At 42.1% G+C, this 7,817-nt stretch overlaps 1 long non-coding RNA gene across 1 annotated transcript; it reads right to left on the bottom strand.

The window, feature by feature from the left end:
* Positions 1-3,740: 3,740 nt before the first annotated feature.
* On the bottom strand, positions 3,741-4,536 carry LOC123185542 (uncharacterized). Its single transcript, XR_006493426.1, has 3 exons — positions 4,287-4,536; positions 4,123-4,210; positions 3,741-4,020 (listed from the first exon to the last, which is right to left on the bottom strand). It is a non-coding gene; the product is annotated as an uncharacterized lncRNA (long non-coding RNA).
* Positions 4,537-7,817: the final 3,281 nt, after the last annotated feature.

Genomic DNA, 7,817 nt, shown 5'->3' with positions numbered 1-7,817 from the left:
AATGAGAAACATATCCTTAGTCCTTTTCAGGTACTTCAGGATATTCTTGACCGCTGTCCAGTGTTCCATGCCGGGATTACTTTGGTACCTTCCCACCAAACTTACGACAAGGTTTACATCAGGTCTGGTACACATCATGGCATACATAATAGACCCTATGGCCGAGGCATAGGGGATGACACTCATCTTTTCCCTATCTTCTTCCGTGGTCGGGCATTGAGTCGTGCTCAATCTCACACCTTGCAATACAGGCAAGAACCCCTTCTTGGACTGACCCATATTGAACTTCTTCAATATCTTGTCAAGGTACGTGCTTTTTGAAAGACCAATGAGGCGTCTCGATCTATCTCTATAGATCTTGATGCCTAATATGTAAGCAGCTTCTCCAAGGTCCTTCATTGAAAAACACTTATTCAAGTAGGCCTTTATGCTTTCCAAGAGTTCTATATCATTTCCCATCAGTAGTATGTCATCCACATATAATATGAGAAATGCTACAGAGCTCCCACTCACTTTCTTGTAAACACAGACTTCTCCATAAATCTGCGTAAACCCAAACGCTTTGATCATCTCATCAAAAAGAATGTTCCAACTCCGAGATGCTTGCACCAACTCATAGATCGAGCGTTGGAGTTTGCATACCTTGTCAGCATTCTTAGGATCGACAAAACCTTCCGGCTACATCATATACAATTCTTCCTTAAGGAAACCATTAAGGAATGCCGTTTTGACGTCCATTTGCCATATCTCATAATCATAGAATGCGGCAATTGCTAACATGATTCGGACAAACTTCAGCTTCACTATGGGTGAGAAGGTCTCATCGTAGTCAACCCCTTGAACTTGTCGATAACCCTTAGCGACAAGCCGAGCCTTATAGATGGTTACATTACCATCCGCGTTTGTCTTCTTCTTAAAGATCCATTTATTTTCTATGGCTCGCTGATCATCGGGCAAGTCTGTCAAAGTCCATACTTCGTTTTCATACATGGATCCTATCTCGGATTTCATGGCTTCAAGCCATTTGTCGGAATCCCGGCCCGCCATTGCTTCTTCATAGTTCAAAGGTTCACCATTGTCTAACAACATGATTTCCAGGACATGGTTGCCGTACCACTCTGGTGCGGAACGTGTCCTTGTGAACCTATGAAGTTCAGTAGCAACTTGCTCTGAAGTTTCATGATCATCATCATTAACTTCCTCTCTAATCAGTGCAGGCACCACAGAAATATTTTCTTGAGCTGCGCTACTCTCCGATTCAAGAGGCAATACTTCATCATGTTCTACTTTCCTCCCACCCACTTCTTTTGAGAGAAACTCTTTCTCTAGAAAGGATCCATTCTTGGCAACAAACATCTTGCCTTCAGATCTGAGGTAGAAGGTATACCCAATAGTTTCCTTAGGGTATCCTATGAAGACGCATTTTTCCGATTTGGGTTCGAGCTTTTCAGGTTGAAATTTCTTGACATAAGCATCGCATCCCCAAACTTTCAGAAACGACAACTTAGGTTTCTTCCCAAACCACAATTCATACGGTGTCATCTCAACGGATTTCGACGGAGTCATATTTAAAGAGAATGCGGCATTCTCTATAACATAACCCCAAAATGGTAGCGGTAAATCGGTAAGAGACATCATAGATCGCACCATATCTAATAGAGTGTGATTACAACGTTCGAACACACCATTACGCTAAGGTGTTCCAGGCGGCGTGAGTTGTGAAACAATTCCACATTTCCTTAAGTGTGTGCCAAATTCGTGACTCAAATATTCCCCCCATGATATGATCGTAAGAACTTGATTTTCCTGTCACGTTGATTCTCAACCTCACTCTAAAATTCCTTAAACTTTTCAAAGGTCTCAGACTTGTGTTTCATTAAGTAGACATACCCATATCTACTTAAGTCATCAGTGAGGGTGAGAACATAATGATAACCACCGCGAGCCTCAACGCTCATTGGACCGCACACATCAGTATGTATGATTTCCAATAAGTTGGTTGCTCGCTCCATTGTTCCGGAGAACGGAGTCTTTGCCATTTTGCCCATGAGGCATGGTTCGCACGTGTCAAATGATTCATAATCAAGAGACTCCAAAAGTCCATCTGCATGGAGTTTCTTCATGCGTTTGACACCAATGTGACCAAGGCGGCAGTGCCACAAGTATGTGGGACTATCATTATCAACCTTACATCTTTTGGCATTCACACTATGAATATGTGTAACATCACGTTCGAGATTGAATAAGAATAAACCATTGACCAACGGGGCATGACCATAAAACATGTCTCTCATATAAATAGAACCACCATTATTCTCATATGGCATCAATGGTAGACAATTCATTTGGATATATTAAAACTGAGCACCCTTCCAACCCTCTCAGGCATTAGCATTTCTAGCCGTTAGATCGACACTTTTAATCGTTTTTGGCCGTCGGATTCACTGTTAGTCCCACCTAATTCTCGTAGGCAAGCGCTAACTCGTGCGTCAGGCTGTGCTGGGCTTTGTGGGCTGCTGCTCCGATGGCTTTTTTGGTTGTCTCACGTTTAATTGGGCCTACTGGCCTTTTGGGCCTTTTCTACCATCATGGCCTTTTCTACCGTCCTATCCAACACAGCGCACAGGGTGAAACGCCACAGACAAACCCTAAACAGGTTCGCGACCTGTTCTGTTCCGACGGCGCCGCCTGAGATGGCCTCGGAGAATGAGGCTTCCTCGTCGTCCACCGTTCATTGCCTCTCCGATCCACCCACCGCTCATCATTGCTCCAGGGGGCCACGTCTCATCACTAGATCACGCGCTGTATGCACTCGGAGGCGCTCGATGCGGCGACGCGGGCGATCTGGGTCAATCCAGCCAAGGCACGGGTGGGGATCAAGTTGAGGTGAGGCTTGCGAAGGGATCCGGCGTGGGATGTGGCTGAATCGGGGGCCGATCGATCCAGTCAGCCGCAGTGCGTGAGGACCTGGCCGTGGTTGCCGGAGCCCCTTCTAGAGCCCCCACCTCTCATCTTCATCCCCTGTTTTTGGGAGAATCGGGGACTTCTCTTTTGTACTCCCAAGAGTATGTACTCTCACTCACAATGGATAAGGTTTAAAGGTGTGGACGTGCTAATTAGTAAAAAAGACTAACAAATTAAGTTTGTATGCATAGCTACTCCCTAAAAAGAAGGAACGGTGCATGCTAATCTATTTATCTAATCTGGTTGTTAGTTGTTTGACGGGTCTACACTACCCTGATCCTATTGTATTGAGTATTATACTTTTTATTTCTGTAGATATGGGAGTATATGCTTCTGCCGTGAGATAGTATATACTCTATTTTTCTACAAGATAGTTTATACTACATTTTTTTAAGAAGTATATGCTTCTGTTTTATGAAAGTGCATATACCTGATCTTTTTTGAGGAAGTATATACTACATGTTGTGAGTAAGTGCGTGCAACTTCATTTGTGAGGAAGTATATACTTAATATCTTATGGGAGAGTATGCAACACATCTTTTCTGAGGGAGTATATACTTTTTTTCTAAAGAAGTATATACTTACATCATTTGTGAGGAAATATATGTCTTCGTTATACAAGAGAGTATATATATTGCAAAATTGTGATTGAGTATATATGTTATTTTTGTATCCGAGAGTATATACCACATTATTTATCAATTATATACTTTTTTTTATCAAAGAGTATATACTGTGTTATTAAGAAAAAGAAAAATTAGTATGGTAAGCTCGCATAAGAATTTATTCACCAAAAAAGAGTATACGTATACACGTAATAAGAAGTATGCACATGTTTGATCACTGGTAACAAAAATGGCTTGTTTGCAAAAGTGCAAAGAAACCTGCTATAGTTGTTCCATTCATACAGTACATGATAAAGCATTCATGTATATGCATCAGTGGTGGCTATGTGAACACGTTCAAGTTTGCGTCACGACATGTGCTTGATTACAGGAGGTCAGACCACCATCGGCCGCTGTCATCTTTGCGCTGCACCCTTGGCCATCGATGCTACTGCTCGGTAGATATAACATTCATCACTTCCACAGGTCACAAAAAATGGCAAAAGGAAACCGCTTGCAGAAATCATGTAGGATAGATACAAAAAACAATTACTTCAGGTCAACACCTAGAGGATGGTCGGTGACCAAGAACATCATGTGTACCGTGGCCTCCGCCCTCCGCCACTTATCCACAAGAAATACTGTTTGTTGTTGGGGAGATAGAGAAGTTGTCGTCAGAATGAAAGCTGGGCCCCAACTGATAACACATGAACGTACCTCTGGAATAAAATGGATCATGCTCCTTTTGTATTACATCGGATCCTCTTTTGTGTTTCTCAAAAGATCTGCAGCAGATTGAATACTAATTCTCAGAAGACTGGATCCAATCAATGAGAGGATGAACAACTGCCAATGGAGGCTGCTGCCGAGCGAGCTCCTTCTCTAGGAGGGTGGTGTAGTCCGCCGCAGTCGCTGTCATGCCAGCCGTCGCCGCTGTCGCTGCAGCCGTGCCAGCCGTCGCCGCTGCCGCCGCAGGCCACAAATGAGATGACGGGATAGATGGATAAGGACTCAAATTTATAGGATGGTCCAACGATGCATATAAAAACACCTAGAAAATCGGAGCAATGAGTTTGGTCGTTTCGGCTGAATTTTTCCCACGTAATAAAGGAGAGACACGGGCATGGGAGTATGTACTCCTAGGAGTATTAACCCATTTTTCTATATATATATATATATCCGTTGGAAAGAAGAGACTAGATAAATTGATTCCTGCACTAAGTTTGCATCCAAAGGTTCATGTTGATACATGGTTGCTCTTTCACTGCAAGAAGATGATGCCTATTTGTTCTCATTTGTCTAACAAAGCTGCAACATATCAGGAGAATAGAAGGGTTATGCACAAGGGTATTTTGTGGAGCCGACTCTTCAATATTTTGACATAAATTGTCAGAATTATCGACAACAAATTACAAATTGGAATTAAAAGTTTGTTTCCTTAATAGTGTAACACATTTTGTTGGAAATTGGAATAGAATGACTGCCATATATGATTTTTGAAGTATGTACTGCGCTGCAACAATACAAGGTACATGTTGCCACAACTGATTTGGTTTGTTCTGCGTGCAGATCACCGCACTTTGCCCCACGAGCCAGCCGTCAAGTCAATGGCGGAGGGACCACCCATCGACTTGAGCATCCGACAACGCCCATAACTAACTAAGAGCCAGACCTTCTTGCCGCACCTAACTGTCATGGTTGGTTCTTTCTCTCTTTTGTGGCAGCAGGGGAAGGAGGAGGAGTTCAGCATGCCCCCCCTGGTTCATGCTCATGCTCACTGTCAAGAACAACACTCGGGTCGGTGGAGTTCTTGCCTGTATTGATTGAGATCTCAGCTTAACAAGGACATATTTTCTGTAGTAAGTACTTACTGTCTGCACATCTGTTTTAATTGAAGACCTGACCTTCTAAAGTGCCGGTGTTGTCTGTCGTGCATACACTTGCTAAAAAACCAATCTGACTTAGTTGTCTGTGCTCATGTCTTCCAAGCAAATAGTAGTTTCCCTCTCAAGTGCCTTTGCTAATAATGTGGCACTGCAAAGTTAAATGCACCATTGTGTACATGAGAAATTTACTAATGGCTGCAAAGTTAATTGCACCATGTAATACTGAGTAAATATGATGGTTTCTGTGCACCTTTCATCAGTCAGTCATCCTTTGTAATAGTGTTGCCCTCCTATAGTGATGTCAAAAAAGTTAGATGCATCAACACGTAGTATATGAGTAATTAACCATCTTGGTGTCACAGATTTTATCTTTGTTGATGTGATATGTGATCTTACATTTATATTATTATCTCTAATCTTTTAGTGGCTACTATCTGACCTTTGAAGTATTTAATCTAACTTTTATGTAGCATCAAGTGATTGGGTTGATAAAAAAGTGTGCATTTGTCAAACCTGCAAGACGAAGTAAAGAAACAGAGGTCATGTAAATCTTTGTGGTTCCATTGCTACAAATGGAAGCAGGTAAACTACATTCCTCTATGATCTTGCTACTGTTAACATTTGAACTCGCCTTTTCTTCCTCCGAACTGCCATTGATTAACAAAAAAGGGTACAATCTTTCATCGTAGGTAAATCTTTGCCTTCAAGTTGGCATGTGAAGTGTTGTGACTGCTCTTAGAAATAATTTTGTAGTATATTATAAGGCTATCCAGCAATAGTTTCCTGTAAACTGTTATTTCGGCAGTCGAAAAATAATATGCCATTAAATCAGGAAGGAGCCTTTCATATCCCATTAGAACTATTTCTTTCCTATTTTTCATAATAACCTTTGTGTTTATTGTCTTCACTCTGAAACCTATTTGCAAACAAACTCAATGCAGCATTGATACTTCTACCATACAAAGTGTGCTATGTTTCAAAACACTAGCATTGGTGTCTTGTAGCTATTACTATTGCTTAATGTTTAGGTATATAATGCCTCCACATATTTGTATCAAACACTAACATTCAGTATTACAAATAGACGGGCGCAGCAACGCGTGCCATCCATGATCTAGTAGTATTTATAAGCAATTGAGTAGCCACGATAGGCAACTAATTACTATTAGCAGGCAACTCTGCTTCAATCATGGGAAATTTTATTGTATTTATAGGCAACTGAGCATCAACCTAGGCAATTGAGTAGCCACGATAGGCAAGTTGGGATAATGTTACAAAAATTCACATGTACACATAGTGCAGTGAAGTTGCTTGCATGTAGCACTAAAGTTGCCTCATGTTTTCGTGTTAGTTTCTCGGCTTGACACAAACGAACCTATAGGCAGTCCTACTAGGACAAAAAAGAGTTTGCTTCCCTATAGTACTACTTAGAGGTGAATTTAGTCAATTCGTAGTCATGATAAGAAATTTATAAAGACTCGTCGCTGACAGGTAGTCATACTAGGGAATAAAAAGGAGTTGCTTTCTTACAGCACCTAAAGTGTCTCCATAGCATCCAAAGTTTCTTCAAGACCAGGACGAAGCCGACGAACGGCGGGCGCCATTGGAGAAGTAGCCCGGGGCTTCGCATCGAGTCGCTGGGTCGCATGCGGTACATCGTCGTCGTAGGTGTGTGGCGTCGGTGGGTGGGCGGCACATTGCTAGAGGACAGCCATGTCCCGACGCTTGTGAGAAGATGGAGGAGGGTAGGCGACGTTGACAATTGTGGCGGTGACCATATTGGGATGGGGATAGGGCTTGGTCAGTGAGAGAAGTTGGATCGGGAGGGATCCTATTTTTCTTGGAGGGCTTTTTTTCACGAGGGGCTATCGACGCGGGAGCGACGGGGGAAGGAACCGATCGTGCGGGGTGGGTCGCCGAAGGGAGGGCAGGACGCGGTCATTGGTACGAATAGTAGATATTTCTTTGTTATATGATTTACACATTAATTTTCTTAAAATTGGTTATTTGTTTTCTAATTAATGTGATTGGGCGATTAAAGGTAAGGCTAATTAATTTAGATTTGGTGTTTAGAGATTGATCGTGATTGATTCTTTCACATAGAGACATTACTAAATAACTTGCGGCAACATGGAAAGTTTTGATCCGTTCAGATTTTTTTCCTTGTGTGAGAGGGTGATGCGAAACTAAACCGGTGGGGTGAGGGAGGGGACGAAAAAAAACCAGTCAAAAAAAACAAACAAAAGTGGTGGGACGAAAAAACCTTGGACGCAATCCTACCAACTGCTCCATTAGAAGTAGAGATTTTCTTAAATTTCCTTATTTGTTTTCTAATTAATGTGATTGGGCGATTTAAGGTAAG

Source organism: Triticum aestivum, chromosome 2A (genome assembly GCF_018294505.1).
Source record: "Triticum aestivum cultivar Chinese Spring chromosome 2A, IWGSC CS RefSeq v2.1, whole genome shotgun sequence".
NCBI lineage: Eukaryota > Viridiplantae > Streptophyta > Magnoliopsida > Poales > Poaceae > Triticum > Triticum aestivum.
The sequence above is the reverse complement of the archived record's forward strand: the minus strand, read 5'-3'. Positions and strand labels throughout refer to the sequence as shown.